Source organism: Macrotis lagotis, chromosome 7 (genome assembly GCF_037893015.1).
Source record: "Macrotis lagotis isolate mMagLag1 chromosome 7, bilby.v1.9.chrom.fasta, whole genome shotgun sequence".
NCBI classification, from domain to species: Eukaryota; Metazoa; Chordata; class Mammalia; order Peramelemorphia; family Peramelidae; genus Macrotis; species Macrotis lagotis.
This window is the reverse complement of record NC_133664.1, coordinates 31,153,244-31,180,349: the sequence shown is the minus strand read 5'-3', so window position 1 is coordinate 31,180,349 and position 27,106 is coordinate 31,153,244. Positions and strand designations below refer to the sequence as shown.

The 27,106-nt window shown below is 35.9% G+C and overlaps 1 long non-coding RNA gene across 2 annotated transcripts in view; it reads right to left on the bottom strand.

The window, feature by feature from the left end:
• The window catches only part of LOC141493643 (uncharacterized), a 56,944-nt gene extending 38,491 nt beyond the window's left edge, over nt 1-18,453 (bottom strand). For both annotated transcript variants that reach the window (XR_012470268.1, XR_012470269.1), the window contains exon 1: nt 18,269-18,453. This is a non-coding gene — a long non-coding RNA (uncharacterized LOC141493643). The remainder of the gene's footprint in view (nt 1-18,268) is intronic.
• Between the last annotated feature and the right edge of the window lie 8,653 nt (nt 18,454-27,106).

Here is a 27,106-nt window from a genome sequence, read left to right as displayed (position 1 = left end):
CAATGGGATTGGCCCCAGGTAGAACCCTCACTTTTAGTTCTTCAGAAGTATAGGAACAATTGACCATGTTAAGTGCTCATTAGAAATAATTAAAACTAGGAAGTTACCCAGTGAGCTCTTCCTCCTAGTCCACATTTCTGGTCCGGTATGAATGAAGCAGATGCATGAAAAGCATTTTGTCAGTTTTTACCGTACACAAATTTGAGATAGTCACTGCTCTCAAGTCATTTACAATCTGTTGACAGCAATGGGTGCTTTTTGCCTGATAATGTCAAAGGATGGTAGGTGGAGAAATATGGAAGTTGATTAACACACAGTTTTGAGAGGTAAGGGTAGAATTGATTTGATTATCATTCCCAAAATAAGAGGTGGAAAGTAAATATATACACATCAGCGGCAAGGTAGTTGGCAAGGAAACAGTGCGTGGGGAAATGAGAGGGGAAGCAAAGTCTACTTTTTTGTTGTTGTTTAATCATTTTTCAGGCATGTCTGAAATGGGGTCTTTGTGACAGCTAGTGTCTAAGCAAGATATAAACTCAGGAATTCTTGACTTCAAGTTGAGTATTCTATTCACTGCCCTATGCCTAGTCTCAAATCAGTTAAATATATTGGACTGCATGACTTGAGATTTAGTCTCAAGCAACCCATCAGGGCTGCTCAGTCCCAGATTATGAATTCCAAAACTGAGTAAAGTCCCTCAGCCTCTCTGAAGGTCCAGTGATCCAGAATATATAGCAGCAAGGAGAATCTCAAGAAAATGACTGGAATGAATGGCAAGTTGGGATGGGAAGTATATGAGAGACTGTTTCTTGATGATTCCCTTTTGTATTTCTTATCTTAGGTAAAATAATAGCTAGTTATGGCCATGACTTTAATGATGCCAGACTGTGTGTCTCGTATTCAAGGGATAGGCCAAAGTCAAGGAGAGTCACCACTAGGTTGATCACAGAGTGACAACTAGAGAATTTTTGGTCAGGGACTGCCTATTAAGTTACCACGGGGTTGTAATCTGCATCAGGGAAGGCAGCACCTATGCCAATTGAAGTAATAAATTGTTAATGTTTGCAAAGTGTCTTTAAAATCTTATCATAGTTTATTATCAAAAAAGCCCTGGTGGTAGGAGCTAATATTATTTCTATCTTATATTCTATGCGGAATATTATTTCTATTTTACAAATTAAGAAACTAACATTGGAAAAGGTAAGGTGAGTGGCCTTGGAGTCCCAGAGCTAGTCATTGTCAGAGGTTGGGTGTGAATTCAGGTCTTTCGAACTCAGACACAGTGCTCCTGTTGCTGCAATGAAATCCAAGAGTCTTGCTCTAGCCCCTCTCATCTGACATATGAAGAATTTGAGAACTACAGATCACGAAACTAGTACACAACAGAGGTAGACCTTTAATCCAAGTCCTCTCATCCCCAGGACAGCTATAGGTGACACAGTAAGTAGACTGCTAGGCCAAGAGTCAAGAAGTTTTCCCCGAGTTCAAATCTGACCTCACACATTTCCTAGCTGTGTGACTCTGGGCAAGTCACTTCACCCCATTTGCTTCAGTTCCTCATCTGTAAAATGAGCTGGAAAAGGAAATGGCAAACGACTCTGGTAACTTTGCCAAGAAAATCTCTGGACATGATTGAAAAAATGACTGAACAATAACACCTTCTCCCTCCAGAGTCCACACAATTTCCAATGTGCTATGTGACCTCTCCAAGGTAACAGAGAAGAAAGCCGAGACTATGAGCATGAGCCGTTCAAGTTCATGAGGCTCGTTAGTGGCAGATTTGAGACTTAAATCTAGCCCTTCTGATTCATATCCATCAAAAGTTATTAGTGTTATTGTGTGCATATGATGTTTGGGTTTGGATTGTGTCTATTTGTTCCAGAGACATAATTAAGACTGGCTTCCACTTACCATTACCCAGTTTCCATATGGAAAATATTTTCTGAGTTCATGTTTTACCTTAAATATAAAAAGCAGTCTTACCATGTTAGCTACTAGCAACAGTCCTACCAGTTTCCTAGAACAGATCACCAAATTCCAAAGGAATGAGAATGATTTATTGGGAGTCCTCTGGGCCTCCCCAAATCATAGATCAAGAGGAGTTGAGTAGCACATACCTCATAAACTTTAGTGGTATATTCAGGCTTCCTTTGGTCTCCTACTGAATATAAATGAAGGGAGCCTCTCTAGGTGCCCTTCCCTGAAACATCCTGGATCCAAGTTCAAAAAACAAATGCCCATACAACATGGAGGAAGTATGGAAGTTTACATGAAACATCTCTTATCACTATAAACCCCCATTAAAATTCAGTGGAGGAAAAATGTAATATATATCAATGGAGCAAGGACATGGTCAGCAAAAAGACTTCCTAACAGTTAGAACTTTCTCAGGAGGTAGTGGCCTCTAGGTATCCAAATTAAGGAAGAATGAATACTTAGACGTGTTATGGTAGGGATAGGTGACCACTGGGTTCCCTTGCATCTAATTATGGGAGTCCACATTTCACATTTGCTAAATCTTCCAAAGGGATTCAAAGTAATTTCTTTGGTTTCATTTCCTTCTCTAGGCACAACTTTTGTTTTTTTTTTCCAAATGCCTAATAAGAGGAAAAACCTTTTAGATTCAGCTTTTGTCCTTTTGAAAAATTCACCTTTTTATATTCTTTCTTAATTCTGTTGATGTCATTTTACCACCTCTTGCTAAGGGCTGACTGAGCAGTCTTTATTATAGAACAGAACAGCTTACTCTTTATAAAGGGCCAATTAACTGATTTCATGTTTGATAAGTGAAGCAGTTATGCATCTCTCTCCTTCTACCAAGCCATTATTGGAGCTATTAGCTACCAATAGTTTTTGATGGAATTCAGTTCTTTTTCATTTTCTTTCCTCTCTCTGGTCTAAATGAAGTGAGTAGGGAATTAACCAGAAAGCAAGTAACTGAAAGAAAGATGAGTCAAGCCTCAAAACAAGAACATTCCACACCCTGTATAATATGCATCTGAATTACTTAGATTCTAGCCATCCTATCTCCACAATATATCCAGTATCTGTCTTCTTCTCTACCCTCACATGGTCACCTCAACTACTACCTCCTCTTCAGCCTGAACTATGCCATTGGTCTTCTAATTTGTCTCCCCCTCTCTCATCCACCCTTCTCCACAATGCTATAATAATTACCCTAAAGCACAGGGCTGATACACAATTGGTGCCTAATAAATGCTGTGACTGATCATGTCACTCAGACTCAAAAATCTTCTGTTCCCTATTGCCTGAAGAATAAAATTCAAACTCCATGGGTTGACTTGAAGTGCCTTCCATATGGGCTCCTACCTTTGCAGCTTTATCCCATTCTACTCAACATCAAGCACACGCTAAATGAATTTGACTGTTAGACTATCCCTGAATGCTAAACTTTGCCTCTCCCTGTGTTCATTCAAGCTGTTCTCCAAGTCTCATCCTTTGTCTTTGCTGCTTAACTCAGATGTCACTTTCTGGGGAAGGCCTTACCTTACCTCTTCACCACCCAGTTGTTAAAGATCACTCAATCGTGGATTGATGAATTGTTTTCCTTTCTTTTTGACATTTTTTTCCTTTCCTTTTTTCCTTTTTCCTTTCCACACATACATATATGCACACACACACACACACACACACAAACACACACCCTTACAGGCATCTTCTCCCCAACTACTTTGCCACTTAAATCAAATACTATATCTAAAACTCTTACCCTGACACAACTGTCCCCTTCACTCCCACCACTGTCAATTGTCAAAGACCTTAGGTAACCCAATATATCTTGAACATTCCTAGGCAAGCTTTGTTCTACACTCTGGGTATCTTCTCTTCAGCTACATGACTATCTTACAGTACTTGCCATCTTTTCCCACACAGCATTCTAGTTGTGGAACTAGAATCACATCTATATTGCCATTGTTCCTGGGAAGAGTAGGTAAATCCATGCCCACCATATTTGGAATTTTCCAAAACCAAAATACTCATCCTTGGTCACCAAATCAATGATGGGTTATGTCCTGCAAGTGCCTTAGACTATAAACTCAATGGGATAAGAAGCTGTCTTCACTTGTGTATTTGTAATTCAGAATGGATCAAAGTGTTTTGTATACAAAATAAGAACTTAGTTATATATTTTTTCATTCATTCATTCGTATTATATCTTACACCAGTACAAGACAAATTATTTGAAAATAAAAATCTGTTTCACTTGTCCTTTGGATCCCCAATACCTAGAGGTAGCATGACTTGCAGATTAAAGAGTTGGCTTCTTGACCTAGAAAGGTCTAGTTTGAATTTTTTTTCTTATGCATACTGGATATGACCCTGAGCAAGTCCTTTAATCTTTCCAAGATCTATGCAATTCTCTAAGACAATAAGGTGCAAAGAAGGATTTCATCATCTTGGAGCCCAATTATAAAGAACCTTAAAAGTCGAAGAGGAGGAAGGGGAAAAGGATGAGATGGTGATGGTCAATAAAACTTTTTGATGAGAAGAATTACATGAGGCAAAGAAGTCTCGAAGTTACAATGTGGATATATTGGAGAGGGGAGAAATCTTTTGATATTCCATGAACCCCAGAGTGGCACTTGGGTTGTTTATCCATCAGCCTTCCTTATTGCTGCAAGCCTGGAGTATCTGCTTCTTCAAATATACATTTCCTACATGGTGCTTCTAGCTCTTCTTGAGTGTAGGCCGTCATTGAGAATATGTTTCAGATGATAAATCCTGATGTTTATGATCAGATAATAAAGACCACAGCTGCCAACTACAACAGAATAGTGGGATGAAGCAAAATAAGCCATCATGTGAAAGGAAAGTATGCTTGGTTAACCTTCTAATTTTATCTGAGTGTTGTGTCTGTCACCAAAAAGGAATGCTGGGAAGCACAGAAATCCCTACAACCAAATCTGATGAGCCCAAGACTACTGTCAGCTGGGAGAGAAAGAAAAGCAAAAATGCTTTTCCTTTGCTTCTTAAGCTTGTGCAAATGAGTTTGATGCCACATTTACTATGGCAAATAGACACTTTGTCTCTAAGTTGGGCTTCTCTTTCTATCTTGATTATTGCTAATGGTCACAAAACTAAGCACCACCATCGAAGGAGTGGCACTCTTGCCACCTTGTACTTTCTATTGACGTATTTTAAACTGGTCCTTCCAGACTTGTCCTTACCTTTAGAATGACTGTAAACTGATTAGTTGCAGCTTTCACACATGTTTTTGTAGGCATGGAGATATATACATAAATATATAATATATATAATATATGAAGATAAATGTTTCTTTGCATTGTTTTCTTCATTGATATAACAGAGCAGAATTCAGAAGCTATATGGACCTTTAGAAATGAATATAGAATTATATCTACACATACACATAGACACACATACTTGTAAATATATATGTATATACATATGTAATAGATGTACATATATATTGCATATGTACGGGAGATATAACTTAAAACATACATATATAATAGGTATACGTACATGTATGTATATATTTATATATAAACTTATAGCTTCATTACTTGTCTCCTGATAAGAAAACTACTCTCCTGAGACTCCTAATTTGTTCTTGTTCTTTATATCCAAAGTAGTGCCTGCTTAGAAATTATTTAATGGTTGATTGCTATAATACCCCATGGCACAGTAGAAAGAATATTAGCCCCAGTAGTCAGAGTACCTAGGTTCAGATTTGTTCTCATGCCAATTAATGGCTGCTACAACCTTAAATAGGTCCTTTCATCTCTTTGAACTTCAATTTCCTCATCTGTAAAATGTACACATTTGAAGAGATGAACTGTTAAGCTCCAGATCTATTATTTCACAAAAATGACTCTATTTCTCCCTTCAGTGGCTCTGTCAAAGTTGTCTCTGAAGTTTTAACTATCCTTTCTTCTTAATATCTCAAAATCTAGTTAAAGTTGAGTTGAAGTGTTAACTACCACATGAAGCTTGTCTTGATTTTCCCCAATTTTGACCCAAAGTCATCACTACAAAACCCCCACATATTTTCATATTGTAATATACATGTGTGCATACATAGTACATATGTAATAAACACAGAATGATTAGATGCGCTTTTAGGAAGATCACTTTGGTGCCTGATTGGGGAAAACACAATGAGGAATCTTGAAATATTTCAGACAAGTAATGATGGGTCATGGTAATAGGAGGAAAGGGAATAAATGCAAGTAAAATTATGAAGGTTGGACCATAATATGACAGATTGTACAAATGATGTGAATGAGAGTGAGAGGTGAAGATAAAACTGAAGTTTTTCTCCTAGGGAACTGGGGTGGGGGGAATGGTTCAGGGATAGAGGGGAGCGTTTGGAGGAAAGATAACAGATTCAGTTTTGGACTTAAGTTTCAAATGTTTATGAAACATCTAGTTTTGAGATGGTTAATTCACATGTCTTATTAGTACCATGACATATAAAAAGACCCAAAAGATGACATCCAATATATCAGGTAAGCTTCTCTGAAGGAATCATGGCAAGATTTGGATGAGAATGTCACAGATAAAAGTGTGTAAATGCATTATTACCCATGCTATCATTTATACTAATAAAATAAGGAAACATTAAATTGAATATAAGGTATGTAATATGCTGGGAATACATTGGACTTGGAGTTGGGAGACCCTGATAAAATGCTAAATGGTTTCACAAACAATTGACCTTAACAAAGATAATGGAGTAACTTTCCATTTTCTTTTCCAGTACATTTTACAGATGAGGAAAGTGAACCAAATAGTTGATATGACTTGACCAGGATCACACAGCTAAGAGCTGAGGCCAGATTTGGACTCGGATCTTCCTAATTCCAGGCTCAGTGCTTTAACCATCATGCCACCCAGCTGACCTAATTGATCTGGACTAAACTACTTAATATCTCTGAAAATGTATTTCTTATTAACACTTACCATGCACTTCCTAGTCTCTCTGTTTCTGCAAGATGAGAAAAATGCATTATGTGACTTCTATATCCCAGGCATAGCATTAAGAGCTGCCCACAAGGATCTTATAGTCCCTGCCCACAGGGAACTTATAGTCTATGCAAAATATAATATGTATACAGTTAAGCAAATAGAAAAAAAATAAATGTATGAAGGCAAAGTAATATTGAGACATGGACACTAACAAATAGGTTATTAGGAAAGATGTCCTAAAGGAGACTTCCCAATAAACACAATGCCCAATATTGAAATAACCCTTGGCTTGTAGCTCCATTTCACTCATTCCTGTAGGGTTCTTGCTCAATCATTTGCCAGATGTTGACAGTTTCTCTCCCCCAATATCCCTAATATCTGCCCCCTTTTTCTAGACATACCACAGCAACTCTAGTCCAAGCTGTCATCTCTCAATCAGAGAACTGCCACTGTCTCCTACTTGGTCTCCCAGCCTACAGTCTCATTTTACTTCAATTCAGCATCCAAACAGTTGGCTTCCTAAAGTACAAATCTGACTGTAAATGAGGAGTTCAAAAAGTTTCAGCCACCAATAAAGGCCAAAGAAAAATGCCTCTTTAAAATTTAAAAGCCTTAGCAAGTTGGCTTCAATTCACCTTTCCCAATTTACAATTTCTCTCCTTCACACACCCTTCACCCTAACTAAAGTGAACCATCCTTGGTGTTTTTCACCTGTGATGTTCCATTCTCACCCCTATGCTTTTGTATAGACTGTCATCCATACTGAGAACACACTCTTTTCAGATACCTCTGAGAATCCTTAGCTTATTTCAAGGCTCATGCTACATCCTACATGAAGCCTTTCTTCCCCTACCCCCACCTCTTAATGGCCCCAAATTGATTTGTATTTTTTGTATATATTTTGGATTTACTCCTTGGTGTAAATATTGTTTCCTCTGACAGAATGCAAGCATCTTGAAGACAGAGATTTCCATTTTTCCTCTTTTTCCCCACTAACTGCATAATGCCTAAAACCTAATAGGTATTTAATACATGCTTAATTAGTTGATTATTGTCTGAGTTTCCTTGCCTATTAAATGGACATAATATTTTTCTACCTACCAGAGAGGGTTGCTGTATGGATCTAGAAATAATAAATGGAAAGATCTTCAGAAATACAGATTTATCATTGCTAATACAACATACATAGATTTCAGCCTTCATTCACATATCAGTGAGGTAGAAAATCAAAGATTAAGGACTGTCATAAATTAATGAATCCAATTAATAGTTTATAAATGAATAGAAGAAATCTTATGATTTTCCTGGCATTATATTAAATTTTTTTCTCCCTCCCCCCCAACATGGAAAACAGGGAGGCAGACATTGCCAGAAGCAAAGTGTCAGGCAATTTTATAATGGCCTGGGAGACCTGCTTTTAACTATCAAGTTTTAACATTCCTATTTTATTGTGCCTTTCTATTAATGCAAGATAAAAAAGGAGTCCATTATTTCTGGGAATTTCAAGGAGAATGCCCCTTAGGCATTTTGAAATGAAGTTGAGTATTCTGTTTTTACTTTAAAACAGAAATATGCTCAAAGAAATCACACAGGAAAAAATAGTTGATTTTAGATACAGTTACAGTGGTGGTTAAAGGTTTATAAATATATATTTAAAGATCTCAGTAATTAAGGTTCTTCTTTTTTAGCAGTGTTCTTTCAAGCATTGTTTCTGGTTAGCCATTACATAATGAAAATACTCTTTCATTTTGGGAAACATTCTTTGTTCAAGGTTTTCAAATGCATGAATAACATTCTAGTGAAAAAAATATTCCTATGGTCATTGGAAACATTTTTGATCAGGTTGACTTAGTTCTACCCCACTTAAATTAAAAAACGTCTTTAAAACATCAAAACATGAACATAAAATTAAACTAATACCTTTGGTACTTTGTAGTATATTATCAAAATATTTCTGAAATTATCAACTCTACTGTAGTCAAAAATTTCAGGATTTCAAGCAATGTAGTAAGCTTCACTAAGCAAGATTAAACCAACTACGGTATCTATTTAATAATATACAGACCTCATGGACATTTTCATATTTAAAGCAACCAAGGAGAAATGTACAACATTCACATTATTTTGTCCACCTCACTGTCTCCTGCTGGGTGACAGAGAAATGAAGCTGCATTATGTATAATAAGATATGTATAAAGATACGTATAAAAGATTAATTTTAGTCAAACATAGAGTCTGATCCTAGCAGATGATTTTTAGGGATATGCATTTTATACTGAAGTAGTTAAATAGGCCTATCGCACTTTGATAGCTGAAAAAGGAATTCACAGGATGGAACCATTGGCTACATTCACAAAGGTTTATTAATAGCCAATCAACCAACCATCATTTATTAGGTACTTATCCAGGTGTCAAAGATGAAGTGGAAAGAAATGCTCCCTTCACTCAAGAAGTGGGGGCAAATTCATATAGATTATAGACAACAGATGAACAGATGGATAGATGGATGGTAGAAAAAGAACACCACTAGATATATACTAGATAGATAGTAAGGTAGGTAGAAAGATAGATGGAAAGGGAGAGAGGAAGATAAATGATAGAAAGATAAACAATAAATAGATGAGACAGAACCAGAGAGACAGATGAATGAAAAAACAAATATATAATAGATGGATTGATAGATGGATAGATATATAGGGATAGATAAATAAATAGGTAGATGGATGTTGGATCCCTGAAAAATCTGTTGTTATACAAGTCAATTGATCATAACTGGCATTTCTAGGGTTCTTTAATCTCAAACCTTCACTTGCAACAACTTTTTGGATTGGGTAATACCAGGATTATTTTTTCTCTATTTTGCAGGGAAGGAAATTAAAATTGAGAAGGTTGGTTCTTTTTTTTCCCCTCCATGGGGTCACAAAACTAGCAAATGTAGAAAGTAATAACTTAAGAAATGGAAATAACATTAGTTTTGGCATCAGACAAAATCTCAAATTCTGCCTGTCACTCCCTATGACTTTAAGCAAATGACTTAACTTCCCTGAACCTCATTTTTCTAGATTGCAAAAGGAAGGGACATCTCCAATTCCTCCCTGTGATGGATCTATTGACCATACTGAGTCATCTTAGGAAAGTCACATTCCTTCAGCTATAAAATAAAAAAGACAATTTTGAAAATAACTCACCTTTTTTTCCTTATACTAAATTCAATAATCTGACATGTATCAGAGATAGGGTTTGGATCCATATCTCCTGAAGACAAAAACAATCAAAAGAATTATATTAATAAGTCAATTTGAATGTTTCTTTTTCTTTTTTTTAATGTTTATTGTTCTTATGTCTTAGTTTTACACAGAAGAAAAAAACCAAATCAAGAAGAAAAATCAACCAATGAACTTAGGGATAAAGTTGATCATGTCTCAAAGAGTCAATACATCGATCACCGCTGCAAAATATTTCATCACAATGTTATGATTTGTAAGTCTTCTTCTGTTATCTTGGGATTAGGTAGCTGGAAATATCCAGATAAATAAAACACTAAGGGTTGTGTTTGACTACTTTAAGTCCCATATACCAGGTGGAGAAGTAATTAGAGCACAAGTCTCGAAGTCAAGAAAATTCAAGTTCAAATTCTCCCTTAGGTACTTACTAGCTTTCTTACCCAGGACAAGTCACTTAAGCTTTCTAGTTCTCAATTTCCTTATTTGTGAAAAGAGGGGGTTGGATTTGATGGTTTTTTGATTCCCTCTCCATCCCTATTCTTTGATCCTATAGTACCATATAGTGACCATTCAGGTCACTTGTCCTCTCTCAAAGGACCATTGAAGCCCACTCACCAAGTCACTGGCAGCTATTGTGTCACTGATTTTTCTAAAATTCACTTAAAAAACTGATCAGCAGGAGTCTAAGAACCAAACTTCAGCTTACTGGCAAACTCTGCCCTGTCCTCTAGCACAATGGGGAAGAAGGCAGTGTCAGAAGTCCATGGCTGACATTCTCAGCTTCCTGGGAAGCCCTTTGGACTAACTTTTCAAACTTTATTCCCAATCATATCCCAAGACAGTGTTGTGTTATTTGGCTTCAGACATTTCTTGCTGCATTCCTTTCAATGCCAAGAGGACATGTGCAAGAGAGACAAAAAATATTTATTGTTGGCAAGGAAATAGTCTGTTTGGAAAAGATTTCATCCATGAAGACATGGCCTTGAGTTCCTCTTTGCTATTAAATTAATAGGAATCTAAGCCCACCAGGATGTTCTGTGATTACAATGCCCTATTCCAATTTGTTCTCAGAACAAATATTTATTGCAAGTCTACCTGGCAGGGAAATCCAAGTACCAGTCTCTAATATCCATAGAACCTTTATCGCATTAATGCATTATGACAATCAGAATGGATTGAGTTCATAGCAAAGTAAGGGGTAATATCCTTCTGATCACTGCATATTATTTAAAGAATTTTGGGATTTCACTTAATAGGAAGATTAATTAATGAAACATATATTGATTTTTTTAAGATTAGATCTGTTATTTCAGATCTGTTATTATAAAGATAAGCAAAGCAGAGAATCATCTGACTTTGCAACTGGGGACAATGAAAAGTTAGGTGCCTTGCCTGTGGGTCAGACAGACAGGATGCATCAAAAACACCTTTAAACTCAGTTTCTCCCTGACTCTGAGGTTAGTTCTCTAGAAACTCCATCAAGCTTGCTTCTCTCAATTAATAGCTTCACTGTCAAACAAAAAAGCATAATGTAAAACTTAAGAAACATAAGAACAAGTTGTTTTTTTTAAAAAAGGATGCAATTGCTATTTCCATTGCTGAATAATGTTGCAGAATGCCAGAATGTCAGAACCACCTGGATCTCAAAAAGGATCCTTTTAGGACATGCTCAGTAGGTAATTTAAAAGGAAACTAAAGGAAACATTGAATTAAAAAATAAAATTATGTCTACTAGATAATCACTTTACCATGACATGTCTAAGATGAATTTTGATACAATTATTGAGGAAATCTATTGAATTTTTCTTCCAATTAAATTTATAAGATGTATTCAACATGATAGTTTAGTAGTAAAGACACCTTATTAAAATAACAGTGTAAAAGAAATTCACATCAACTGGAGGGGGTCAGTGGAGTGAGGAAGAACTCAGTTCAAATCCTGCCTGAGATACTAGTTCTGTGACCTTGGATAAATCATTCACCTCTCTGAACCTCCCTTTCTGCAAAAGGAAGGGACTTCATTTTTTTACTCTTTCTTTGAGCTCTTAATCCAAGATGATCTTGGATGAGTCATGACCTCTCAGGGCTTCATTTTCCTAAGCTATGAAATTAGAAGGTTGGATTCAATTGTCTCTAAGGGTCTTTTTGAATACAAACTTATGACTCCATGTTCTCATGATAAGTAAATTTGACTATAGTGTTCCACTACACTAAATGACATTCTAAAGCATTTGAAATAATATAGCTTTATATTTAGACTCTTTCATTTACTGAAGGCTAAGGTTATAATGCTTCAATATCTCAAGGATCTGTGACTTTGTTCCTTAGGATGTTTTTTGTTTATTTGTTTGTTTTGCCATGAGCCAGGAAATTAGCTATCTTGTGGCTAACGTGGAGTTCAAGCAAAGACTAGCCCTTAGATAACACTGCACAGAACACCTGATGCCTAAATTCAAAGCCTTTTCTATATTAGCAAGAATCTCCAGGTCTCATATTCTTCCTGTTTAGCCTTCAAAAAGCCTGTATCACTAAGCATCATCACAATGATACAGTTGTCTATGTGGAACTCAAAGTCAAACAAAATCAGAAACTATTCAAGTAAGAAGATAATGCGGGGTTTTGTAGTCAAGGGTACACTAATGGGCGTCATTTTTTGTCTTGATTCTACAATTTCATAAAAGATAATAAATTTTGACCCACTGGATATTAATGAAAAAGTTTCTTTCAACTAGAAGCAGAGAATTTGAACAATTTCCATTTTTCTGCCTCACTAGAATCATCCATACTTTCATCTTTCGCAGTCTCTTAATCTTCCTAATTTATTCATCTTCTTTGTAACCTCCAGCCAAAATCATGTAGCGTTCTCTTCTGTCCTTAAACTTTCTACAACACCCTCCCTTTCCCCTCACTTCTCAATCTCCTCCTTTTCTCTTTCTTTAGTGAGAAAAAGTACTGTACAGTGGCTAGGTCACGCACTGGATAGAGCACCAGCCCAGAGTCAGGAGGACTTGAGTTCAAATCTGACCTCAGACCCTTAATACTTACTTAGCCATGTAACTTTGGCACCATTGCCTTGCAAAAATCTAAAATAATAAAAACTAAAAGAAACTATATACTTCATGAGAATCCTTTCCTCCCCATCCTCCCCTTTCCTGCCCATTCTCCCCAAATCCTTAAGTATCACCCCCCAATTTTCTTATCTCATTCTCTGATAGAGGAGTGGTCCTTCCAGTTTTTTATGTGGTTGGTTTTTGTTTTGCTATTTAATCTTTCATTTTTTCCAGTTATACGTAAAAGTAATTTTAACATTCATGTTTTAAAAATGAGTTCCAAATTCTCTTCCTTTTTTCCTTCCTCCTTGGCAAACAATTTGATATAAGTTATACATGTGGAGTCATGAAAATCATATTTACATATTAGTGATGAAAGAAAATACAAACCAAAAAAGAAAAAAAATACAAGAAAAACAAGAAAAATAAAGTTAGAAAAGCATGCTTTAATCTGCAATCAGACTCAACCACTTCTTTCTCTGAAGTAGACAGATTTTTTCATCATGAGTTCTTCATAATTGTCTTGGATCATTGTGTTATTGAAAATAAGTAATTCATAGTTGATCGTTGTAAAATATTGCTCTATACAATGTTCTCCTTGTTAACTTCACTTTTCATCAGTTCTTATAAATCACACCTGGTTTTTCTTATGACAGTATAGTATTCCATCACAATCATATACCAAAGCTTGTTCAGTCTCAATTAATGGTCACCCCCCTCAATTTCCAGTTCTTTGCCACAAAAAAAAAGGGACAGCTACGGGGCACAGTAGAAAGAGCACGCACCTTGGATTCAGGAGAGTTCAAATTCGGCCTCAGACACTTGATACTCACTAACCGTGTGACCTTGGGCTAGTCACTTGACCCTGACTGCCTCCCACCCAGGGCCATCCCCATTCATCCTGATTCACAGCTGACCCCTGGACCCAGAGGGTTTCTGGAGGAGAAAGTGAGGCTGGTGACTAAGGACAGCATCCCCTCATTCAAATCCAATTCATGTATTGGTCATGGCAACACCTCCTTAATGTCATGGTCTTTTTTGAAAATGATGAACAAGGGGCAGTTAGGTGGCACAAGGGACAGAGCACCGGCCCTGGAGTCAGGAGTACCTGAGTTCAAATCCAGTCTCAGACACTTAATAATGACCTAGCTGTGTGGCCTTGGGCAAGCCACTTAACCCCATTCGCCTTGCAAAAAAAAAAAAAAAAAAAAAGAAAAGAAAATGAAGAACAAAAAAAAAATTACAACAAAAAGCTGTTTTAAACATATTTTGTGCATATAGGTTCTTTTCCTTTTAAAAAATATCTCTTTGGATATAGAGCCAAAGTAGTATTGCTGGGTCAAAGGGTATACACAGTTTTATAACCCTTTGAATCTAATTCCAAATTATTTTCCAAAATGGTCAAATCACATCATAATTCCACAATCTTAAATTTTTCCACATCCCCTCCATTTGTCATTTTCCTTTTCTATCATTTTCACCAAATGATAGCTGTTGGATAGTACCTCTGAATTGTTTAAATTTTCATTTCTCTAATCAGAGATGGCTTGCGGTATTTTTATATGACTAGGAATATCTTTGATTATGACATTTAAGAACTGATTGTATCCTTTGATTTTAATCAATAATAACAATTTGACTACTCGTAAATTTTACTTAGTTCTCTATTTGAAAAATGAGACTTTTAGCTGAGAAACTAGCAGAAAAGATTTTTTACAGTTATGATCACTATCTGTATATTTCCATTCTTTCTCTTTCTCCCTTGATTATTCTACTCTCTCTCTCTTTTCATCCTGTCCATCCTGAAAAGCATTTTGCTTCTGATTGTTGTGGTTTGTCCTTAGTTCTTGAAGAAGACCAATAACATAGGGAGGGTGATATCTTAATTTGCAAGCAAATTGGATTCAAATGAGGCAGAATTGTATAAAGTCATTGGAGTCCAGGCCAGTGGCAAGACATAGGTCAAGATGAGTGGTGATGGCCCCAGATGGAGGGGGAAACCTTGACCTTCTAAAACTAAGGTCTTTCTCCAGCCTCAGTTTATCTGAGGCTATGTAATTAATGCAAAAATGATCTAATTTGCCTTCACAGAAGAATCACTTTGAGTGGGGAAGGACCCTCAGAGTTTCTTTCCAGACTAAAAACAAAAGCTATTTACATTCACTCTGAGCCATTACGACCCAAACCATAAGCCAATGAGAAGGGCTGATCAATCAGTGGAAGCCAGAGTGGAATGGATTAAAGGCATGAACAAGTAGTCCTTTTGAATCACAATGGGTTTTAACAAAGGCTGCTTTATCAGAGCTGTTCTTCAAGAAATCAAAAAGAAAACTTCATGAGACAAAAGTTCATTATCTCAGTTTTTTTTTAAAGATAGAATAAATAAATAAATAAATAGGAAAAAAGGAGAAAATAATCTAATTTCCCAATCCAAGAGTGTTTCAGAAGTTATTGATGATTGATTATTGTTCTTCATAAAGGAGGAAGACCATGTCATCAAATGAATAATGACATGACTTCCACATTATGTTGATTATGGTGAGGGGAAGGTTGTACAAAGACATCCTTCTCATTGCCTTTTCCATAACCGTTATCATTTCATCATCTGATTTAATAGGAAACAGGAGTTCTAGTGAAGACCTGGAAGCAGTGGGAGCCCTTAGCCTTTGGATGTAGGTCCCTCCTTTATCACCAAGATACTCCGGCAATCCAGTAAGGCAAGGTAAAAGCATCAGTATGAGGATTCCTGGCTACAAATTTACATCAATATGATGTATCTCTCAATGTATAAGCAATCAAAATTCATATTCCATTGGACAGAGTATACACATGTAAGGATATGACTCCTCATGTGGACAAAACATGTTAAATTAGATAATCTCTTCCAAGTAAATCATTCCATGATTTTTTTTTGATAAACTACTGAAGCCAGTCATTTTGAAGTTTTTTCCTTAAGTAGCAAAAAAAAAAAATTCTGATCATTTGAAATGCAGGGAGAAAAATCCATTAAGGCTTCTTGACTTCTCTGAGATTGCTGCTTCCGGAAACTTTTAGAGAGATGTTTGCCAATTATTATTAAAGAGGATATTTTAGAGGATTTACTGAAAAAGATGATGCAAATCCCCTCTTCTATTCTTCTCTGTCCTTTGGTCTACCCAAAGCATAGTAGCTATTATATATTTACAGAAAACATATTTATTGAGACTACTGTATTCAGGATATTATTCTTGATGCTGGGGAAGAATTTTTTTAAGTATAAGATGCAGTCCCTGTTGCCCAAGAGCAAAAGGAAGAATAACATATAAGAGATTGGATACAGCTCTTTTGCAGTAGACAGAAGGTTCCATTTGTTAGCAATAGAATACAGTTAAAGATCCGGCTAAGTTGCTTTTCCTCTGTGAAAACCCATTTTTACCTTGAAAAGTTAAGCATCAATTTCCTTATCTCTTAAAAAAGGTGGTGGGACTAGCTAATCTCTGAGGCCCCTCCTGCTAAATCTAAGATCCTTGCTCTTTCCTTCTAAAGCCTTCCTGAATGTGACTTGTAAGTGTATTTTAGGCACATACCTACACTCTTCTTTCTGGGGGGTATAACTCACCCACAAGTTCAGAGACTTTCTAAACAGAAATGACCATGAAGATGCAACATGCTCTCAGTCTTAGGGCAAAAGGTCACCTTATTTCTATGCCCCTGGCCTGATGGGTGTTGTATGATCCACGAGTTAAGAATGTTTTTATTTTTATATTTTTAAAAACAATAAAATTATTTTAAGATATAAAAATGCTTCACTTGCTGAGCAACTATTATAGGCTTCAGGCTAGATTTGGTCCCTGGGGGACCAAATTTGTAATTTGTCAGGTTCCATCTTAGAAATAACCCTTGGGGGCAGCTAGGTGGCACAGTGGATAGAGCACTGGCCCTGGAGTCAGGAGTACCTGAGTTCAAATCCGACCTCAGACACTTAATAATTATCTAGCAGTGTGGCCTTGGGCAAGCCACTTAACCCCATTGCCTGGCAAAAACCTAAAAAAAAAAAAAAAAAAGAAGAAGAAGAAAGAAACCTTGTATGAAAGATTTCTATTTCCACTACTCACAATTGTATCTCTGGATCTTTACTTGCGTGCTTCCATTTAAACAAATCAGTCAAGATCATACCATTTCCTCTTAATTATGAAATATTTGCTAAGCATAGTACAAGATCACAATCATACAGAACTACCATGATCCTAGGTTCACAATCTCCCATCACTGCACCAAATACCCATTAGGAAGAATGAGTTTAACCTTAGAACAACTTCTCAGGGAGACACATGAATGGTCAAGCTCCTGGCCTGCCTCTGGGCTAATGTGTAGGTTTTGATGTCTTGAGTGTTCTTAGGAAACTATGATTGCCAAAAGTCATTGCTTCTTCATTGGATGCTCAATGCCAGTGGGGGGGGATAATAGATAAGGATTTATATAGCCCCTACTTTATGGTGTGTACTATATTTAATGCTTTTTGCACCATTATCTCACTTGATTCTTAAAAGAACAGGTGCTCTTAATACCTCTATTTTAGAGTGAGGCAACTGAGGCCACAGAGATTGACTTGCTCAGTGTCACATGTCAGATGTCTGAATTTGAGCTCAGATCTTTCAGACCCAGGCCCATTTCCCTATCCATTGGACCATCAACTGGCCCTATCTAGAGGATTTTCTTTGCTAATCTCTAAAACGGTATTGCATCATTTTAGCAAAAAAAAAAAAAAAATTCCCTGAAGGTTGAGAATGAAGAGGTTTTCAGGTCAACTTTTTTGACTGGTTGTGAGGAATTTCTCCTTTAGCAAGTGATACCAAGAGCAAGGCAGACAAGCTTCTCTTTTCCCCAGTCAGTTCAGTTACCATCAACTAATAACTAATATCCTCCAGTATCAGTTCAGTTCCCAGCATGGGTTGCAAGGCTTGTCTTCGTCTAGTTAGATCAAGATGAGAACAGGGAAGGTGCTAGCAACTCTTTCAGATTTCCCTGAGAAAAACTGTTCTCATGGAAGCATCCACTCACCTGTGGCCATGTCCTTTAAGAAGTAGGAGGTAGCCATGGTTCTTCCTAGAATACCTATCATCACCTTGCTTCACTTTGCTTCCATCTTCACTTTCCTTCTTCAACCTCTTATTTCTAGAGTTACTGATTAAAAGTAGGCTACTCTGTGATGCCACTCACCTTGATCTTAAGGTGAGAAAGACACACCTCACATAGGCACCATAAAATACTGGACTTGACTCTTTTTTTTTCAGGTTACCATGGTTTTCATGCTCACAATAGTCATGCAAACCAGTTGCTTGGAAACATCACACTTTGTCCATTTTTTGCCCTCAATAAATAGGTCCCCACCCAGGAATAATTTCCTCTAGGGTCCTCACAGAACTCAGTGCTATTTCTCCAATTTTCTTTGAGTTGTTGCTTTCTTAGAGATGCTCTCAAAATGTTCTGCCTCTTTCCTAAAATAAAATTTCCCAATTGTGAAAGGAATGTCACTTCAAATATTTATGACATAAATTGTATGACACAAGTCAATTATACATGTCCAAAAATGATAGAATATAGCATGATATGTTCCATATGAAGAATTGGCTATGATTGCTGGAGTTTGGAAGGAGATATATTATTTCTAGCCAGGACAACTATGGAAATTCCATAGGTGAGATTTACTTTCAGCTGACTTAAAGGATGGGTATGATTTTCAGACATAGAAATTGTTTAGAGGGAAGAAAAGAAAGGGCTATTTTAATTATTTTATTTTCTTCTGTTTCTTTTGTTGATATCTCTATTTCTGGAGTCTTGTATCTGTTCTTTGTTACTTTTGTTTGCTGTGTCAGGCCTGAGGATGGGCTATGGGCCATGTACTTTTTGCAGAACTGGACCTTCTGTGCCAATGGGTATTTTTAACTCTGGGCCCCCAGCCCACTTTCCTCAGAAGCATCCTCAGTGGACTCTCAGGGAACTTTTCATGGATTTTCAAGCATTGCCAGAGGCTCTTGGTGAGAGATTATGCACTTTTCATATATTCATTTTCTTCCTAAACTGATGTGGTTATAGCACCTGTTTGGGTATGGTACATTCTGCTCAAATAAGATAACATAGGAGAAATACCCAAGACATCTCAAGAAATGTGAGGAAGGGGTTCCAAATGTTATCCTAGGAGTGGATATGTGATGTTATTGCTTGAATTCTAAGAGGAAAATTAAGTACACATCTATAAGGGTTGCATTTAACAATAAATAAACCAAGCTTTGAAAATCAGACATTTGTTTACCACTAAAAGGTGACTCTAGAAAGAGAGACAATTTTTATATGGCTAGAGAAAGAACAAAAGGTAATTATTAATGATTTTTTCCTTGAGACAAAAATTGTCCTTCATTCTTGTCAGGTCCTGACAGTCAGTCTAAATGGTCCTAACTTCAATTTACAGCTTATTTATGATTCTGTATCTGTCTTTAGTCTTCTTTTCAATTCCTGTCTATGTCTCACTCTCTCCCCCTCTCTCTTTTTCCTCACCCTCTTGACTTTTCTTCTTCCTCTCCTCTCCTCTTCTCTCTCCTTCCTTTTCCTCTTCTTTCTTTCCCCATTTTATCTCCCTTTCTCTCCTGCTTCCTTTCTCCCCCTCACCATACTCATTTGGTAAATTGTTGTAAATTTAATGAAAACCTCATTAAATGTAACATCAAGACCATCATTACCCCAACTAAATGAAGACATACATACAATATATTTCATTTATCATATTTGTTTTGCTTAGCAAGTATGACTAAAGCTTCCCTTACCAATTTTTCTAACTCAAGTTTCTATAAGGTTCAGTAGTTTTATATAACCAATGAAAAACACTTTCCATTCATTTCCATGAATAAAGATAATGTATATTGGGAGATGGGGAAGCAAAAGAAAAAATAGCAGGAGAGGGAGGAGGGGAGAGAGAAAGAGAAGGAAAGAAGGAGAAATGGAGAGCATAAGGGCAAAGAGAAAGAGAAGGAAAGGGGAAAGGAGAGATAGAGGAAAGGGAAAGAAAGATGGAGAATGAAAGAGGGGAAGCAGGAAAGGAAAGGGAAGAGAGAGGGAAAGAGAGTAAAAGGGATAGGAGAGAGAAAAGAAAAAGAAGGAGGGAGAGGAAGAAGGAAAGGAGCAGTAAGAGGGAGAAAGTGAGCAAAATGGGGAGAGGAAGAAAGAGAAGAAAAGGGAAAGGGAGAAGTAAAGGCTGAAAGTGAAGGCAAAGGAAGAGAGGAAAAGAAGGAGGATGGAGTAGGAAAATGGAAATTAGAGAGAGAGAAGAGAGGAAAAGGAAAAGAATGGGGGAAAAGAAAGAGGGAAGGAGAAGGAAAGAGGGAGGGTGAGATTCTTCATATGCATGTTCCTAAGTAGCATACAAAATGCTTAAATAGAGCACTAAGTTAAGAAAGTTGCTAACCAGTTAACAAGGCTCAGAGGCAGTGCTGGAACATTAAAGTATTTGGCTCCATCAGGACCCATCACCCTAAAATTTATATTTATCACATTATTTTCACATATTAAAATGAATCAGAATTCTATTTTTTTAAATTAGTTGAAACAGGGATTTGATCAGTGATATGATCTTCTTTTCAGATATGCCCAGATTCATAATGCTGCAAGACAACACAATGTCCCACCAATATAATCCCTTTATACTAGAATAATCAAACAGATGAACAAAGTAAATAACCAGAAATTATTCCTTCTTTGCCCTTAGAGAAAAGAGGTACAATTTTCCACAGATCCCAATTTTCCTGAGGGGAAAAAAGAAAAAAAAGTCAGTGGATAACTCTTGACCTTAGAATAATGGCTAATATGTTTCATCTTTCTAGGGCGGTCTTGATGATTCAAATGATATCTCATTGTTCTGGTCATCAAACTGTATTATTCCTCTATGATTTTAGGCAACTGCTTCTCTAATAGTAAGCTCAGATTCTGCTGGGATACTTCTCAACTTTGCTACTGTTGTCATGGTTTCTTAGTCATCTTCCTTCTCAGTGGAAGTGTTTATCACTCTTGTGACACAAGTACATGCCTCGGTTTATTTTAGTTCTTTTGTGTACTAGGCCTGCAGTTACACACAGTCAGTAAAAAAGAGAACTTCTTAGAGCAAAGTCTTTCTTTTTGATAATTTTGTTCCCCTTTGACTAGAATTCTGACAAGTCCACATGATATTCAGAATAGAATGAGCAAATTCCTTTCATCTCTCATAGTTTTTCTGGCAAGGAGTGGCAAGACCACGCAAACAAGCTTTTCCTCAAGACCAAGACTGTAGGATGCCTTTGGATAACTGGAAAAAATTTTGAAATAGGGTGGAAGAATTTAGTGAATACTGAAAGCATCCCAAGTCACTGATACCACACATTTAATATGTATCATTTTCCCCTGTTTGGAAATACTAAGCTCCTGGAAGGCAGGAACTATTTCACTTTTGTCTACGTATCTCCAGCATTTAGTACAGGATCTAACACAAAACATTCAATAGATGTTTTCATTCTTTCACTCACTCACTCACTCACTCATTCACACATTCATTCATTCAATCCTGTATTACCTAAGTGTTCTTAAGATGCTAATCCAAATTGTTTCTATTCCTAGAATTCTAGTACATTCAGTGCCCTTTAAATTTCAGATTGGTCCCCCAAGTTTAAGATTTGTAGCTATAATTAAAACTTTAATTTGTAGCTATGATTATTTGTAATAATAATAATTCTTGTTGGAATGGATAGGGCTTAATTAGAAAGGTCTTTCTCATTGTTGCACAGTTAGCATTGACACTGGCAAATAAAATTTGAATTTCTACTCCCCTCCCCCATCATAGAATTACCTTTTTGAACACCACCATGCTCAAAAGACCTTCCCTGTGACCTCCAGTACACATCTCGTGTTTGTTTTTTGACTCAGATGCTGGGCTAAAGATTGCGTGAACTGATCTGGTGTTTTTTTCTAGATTAAATAGAGGATTATTCAGTTGAAATTTGTATTCTCTCTCTCTCTCTCCCTCCCTAGACATGGAATAGATTATAAAAATAGTGAGGCCAAGTGTCAACTTGCTTTTTAATTGTATATGAACATATGTTATTATGGTTATTTTTATTATCACCAACCATATGAAATAATGTAATCTATTCATTTATTTAGCTCTTCCTAGGCTCCAGGAACTGTGTGAGATAGTGGAGATAAAAAGGTAAAAATGAAACATTCCATGTTCTTAAGGAAATCCTATGCTATTGGGGCAGGAAATATGAATGACTCAATGAAAAGTATTATTAGGTTAGGTGTTAGATGTTGCATTTCTGTTCTTATATATCTCCTTTCCCCAAGTAGCTCATATTCTTATGAGGAAGACAATATTTAGAGGAAGACACCTGAGCAGAAATAAATATACAATACATAGAAAGTAAATTGTTGGGTGGGAATAAGTGTTAACTTTCATCTTTACTTGTACAAAGATTTGGTCAAAGTCATACAGAGAGAAAGTAGTAGGCTAGGATTCACCTCCTGACCTCTAACTTCAAATTCATACTCCTTCATTATACTATATCTCTAACATTATTTATTGCTACTTAGAAGCCAGTATTTTCCAGTAGTTTATTTTGCATTTTATACACACACACACACACACACACACACACACACACACACACACACACACACACATTAATGAGCTGCTTTGGTTTTATTGGGAGAGAACTAGCAGCCTTTGGTAATTCAAACACTACTATTCCCATGACTGATGCTTTTGTGGTTAGAAAAGATCAGCAGTTGCTACTCATGGTATGACCAAGGTTTAATAACATCTTCAATAGTAGAAGCACTCTCTCCACCACTAGAATTGTACTTATTATTCCAGCAATCGGCAATCAAGGGAGGAAGACAGTCACAATTGCCGAGCTGGATAAGTCCTCTTTGGTTACAGAGAGGTCACTTCAACAACAATGCAAGCCCATGGCAGGAGTGACTTCCGGGCTTTATAAGCTTAAAGGAAAAAGAAGCAATGGACTTAGTAACTGAATCCTTTTAAATAAACAGCTTCATCAGCTGTTATTTTGTACAGAAGAGTAAAAGAAAAGAGACTATTGTGAGAAGGAAATTGGGTGATATGTTGCAAGAATATGAATAACATTCCATTTCATGTCACATTAAAGGGAAATTATTCTTTGAAAATCATATTCATTAGAATTTTCTACTGACATAAGACTTTTCAGACATAGTTATAATTAATAAATATTTATTAAGACAGTTCCTACCCTCAAGGAACTTCCAATCTAAAAGGGGAATGACATTTGCAAAAGGAAGCTGAAAATTGGTAGAGGGCAGTACCCTAGACTATCCAGTGGGAGCAACTGATGACAAATGAAGAGTGGGAAAGTCTGACCGCTTTATCAAAGGAGAAGTGTTTTGCTTTGCCATGCAGCCCTCCAAACAGAGGAGAGAGGGCACTAAGAAGCGTTAAGTAGAAAGACTGAAAAAATGGAACTAAATTTATTGATTTATTTAAAAGTATTCATCAAATAAACAGTAAATGTAAGATGCTATGCTACGCAAGGGACACAAATAAATATAAAATCAAAACAGTCCCTGCTCTTAAGGAGCCTACATTACACTATAAGGATACTATAGGTAAACAGGTAATCTAACAAGATATATTTTAAAACATACTACAAAATAATTTCAGAGTTATTTGGGGAAGTATTAACCATGGGAATAGCAGTGAGATGGCACAATGGATAGAATGGAACTGCATTCAGGAAGGCCTGGGTTCAAATCTAGACTCAAACATTTACTAGTTTAATGATCCTGGGCAAGTCACTTAATTTCTATAAGCTTCAGTTTCCTTATATTAAAATGGGATTCAATATAGTATCTATTTTATACACACACACACACACACACACACACACACACAAACATATACACATATATATAGCAATCCCAGGGTTGTTGCAAGGACTGAAGAAAATAATATTAGTAAAGTCTTTAGGATACTATCTGGAGCATAATAAGTATTATATAAACATTAGATGCTATTGCTGCTGCTACTGTTTCTGCTATAATTGTTGCTTCTGTTGCTACTGAAGCTGTTGCTGTTATTACTGGTACCAATAAAGAACTTGAGTCTAGAAAGGGAACACAAAAGAAAATTTTTCTTTTTTGATTTCTTTTGGATATAATCCTAATAATGCTATTGCTTGGTCAAAGTGTATAATCAATTTGACTTCTTTTTCAGCAGAGTTCCATATTCTCGAGAATGTTTGGATCAGTTCACAACTTCACTAAGAATGAATTAATGTTCTAATCTTTCCACAACTTCTCCAACATTGATCATTTTCTCATTAGTTATCTTAACCAATCTGATGAATGTAAGGTGGTATCTCTTAATTGTTTTAATTTGCATTTCTCTAATCAACAATAATTTGGAGCATTTTTCATATATATATGTATATATATATATATATATATATATAGAGAGAGAGAGAGAGAGAGAGAGAGAGAGAGAGAGAGACAGAATAGAATGAGGGAGAGAGGGAGAGAGAGAGAGAGAGAGAGAGAGAGAGAGAGAGAGAGAGAGAGAACAAACTTCTTTGTTTGAAAACTGCATGTTCACATCCTTTTAACATTGGGGAATAATTTGTAACTTTATAAATTTGATTCAATTCTCTAAATATTTTATAAATGAGACCTTTATCAGAACCTCTAGCTGTGAGAATTGCTTCTCAGCTTTCTGTTTTCCTTCTAATCTTGACTGCATCAGTTCTATTAGTACAAAACCTTTTTTAATTTAATGTAGTCAAAATCATCCATTTTGCATTTTGCAATGTACTATACTTCTTGTTGGGTCATAAATTTCTCCCTGTTCCAAAGCTCTGACAGAGTATTTCATGATCTATTAATTGGTCTATGATAAGGCCCTTTATGTCTCAATCCTATACCCATTTTGATCTTATTTTGGTATAGGTTGTGAGATATGGGTCTATGTCTAGTTTTTGCCATACTATTTTCCATTTTTCCCAGCAGTTGTTTGTCAAAAAAGGAGTTCTTATCCCAGAAGCTAGTTTCTTTGGGTTTGTCAAATGATAGATTACTATAGTTATTTACTGCTGTATCTTTTGTACATATTCTAATTCACTGGCCCATTACTATATTTCTTAATGATCTGGCAGAACAAGTTCACCTTCCTTTGCATTTTTTTCAACAATTCTCTTGATATTCTTCTTTTTAGTGTTTTTTTTTTGCAAGGCAATGGGGTTAAGTAGCTTGCCCGAGGTCACACAGCTAGGTAACTATTAAGTGTCTGAGGCTGGATTTGAACTCAGGTACTCCTGATTCCAGCGCCAGTGTCTATCCATTGCGCCACCTAGCTGTCTCTTGATATTCTAGAACTTTAGTTACTTCAGATGAATTTTGTCTCTATTGTTTCCAGCTCTGGTAACTAGATTTTTGGTAGTTTGATTGGTATGGCACTGTATAAGTAATTTAATTTGGGTAGAATCATCATTTTTATTATATTAGCTTGTCTGAAACATTAGCAATTGACATTTTTCTAATTGTTTAAATCTGACTTTATTTGTGTAAAAAGTATCTTGCAATTCTGTTCATATAATTTCTGAATTTGTCTTGGGAAGTAGATTACCAAATATTTTGTGTTATCTACAATTACTTTAAATGGAATTTCTTTTTCTTATCTCTTGCTCTTGACCTTTGTTGTATATATATAAATGATGATGATTTATGTGATTTGTTTTACATCTCGCTGCTCTACTGTAAATGTTGTTGCAAATAGCTTTTTAGTTGATTTTCTAGGTTTCTCTAAGTATAGTATTTCATGAGCTCCAAAAAAAGTGAAAGCTTTGCTTCCTCCTTACCAATTTTGATTTCTTTAATTTCTTTTTCTTCTCTTATTGCTAAAGCTAACTTTCCAATACTATTGGATAGTAGTGGTGGTGGTAATGGGTACCTTTGTTTCATCCCTGATCTTGTTGGAAATGATCCTGGTTCATCCCCATTACATATAATGTTTGTTAAAGATGTTAGTTACTGCTTATTATTTTAAGGAAAGCTCAATTTATTCCTATACTCTCTAGTGCTTTTAATGGTATTGGATATGATATTTTGTCAATGGTTTTTTTCAGCATCTATTAGGAAAACATTTGTTTTCTATTAGTTTTGATATTGATATGTTCAATTATGTAAATGACTTTCCTAATATTGGACCATAGCTGCCTACTTGGTATAATTGAGCCCTGAGTATGTTGCATTACCTTACTAATAACTTCTTATAATCTCTTTGCTAAAACTTTAAGATTTTTGTATAAATGTCCATTAGGGAGTTTGATTTATAATTTTCTTTGACTGTTTTCTCTCTTCCTGGTTTAGGTATCAGTTAGTATCATAAAAGAAATTTGGCATTAACTCCTATTTTTAAAAGTAGTTTATTTGGAATTAAAATTAATTGTAGAATTCACTTATAAATCTATTTGTACCTGGAGACTGTTTCTTAGGGGGTTTATTGATGATTTCTTCAAACTTTTTTTCTGAAATGGGGTTAAATATTTTATTTCCTCTTCTGTTAATCTGGGTAGTTAACATTTTGGCAAATATTCATCCATTTCACTCAGATTATCAAATTTATTGGCAAACAATTGGACAAAATAATTTCGAATTATTTCTTTAATTTCCTTCTCTTTTGTAGTTAGTTTAGTGTTTTCATTTTTTGATACTGGAAAACTGATAATCTTACTTTTTTAATCAGATTAACCAAAGATTTACATATTTTATTGTTTTTAATAAATCTATTAGTTTTATTTATTAGATCAATGGTTTTCTTACTTTCAATTTTATTTTCTCCCTTGATAT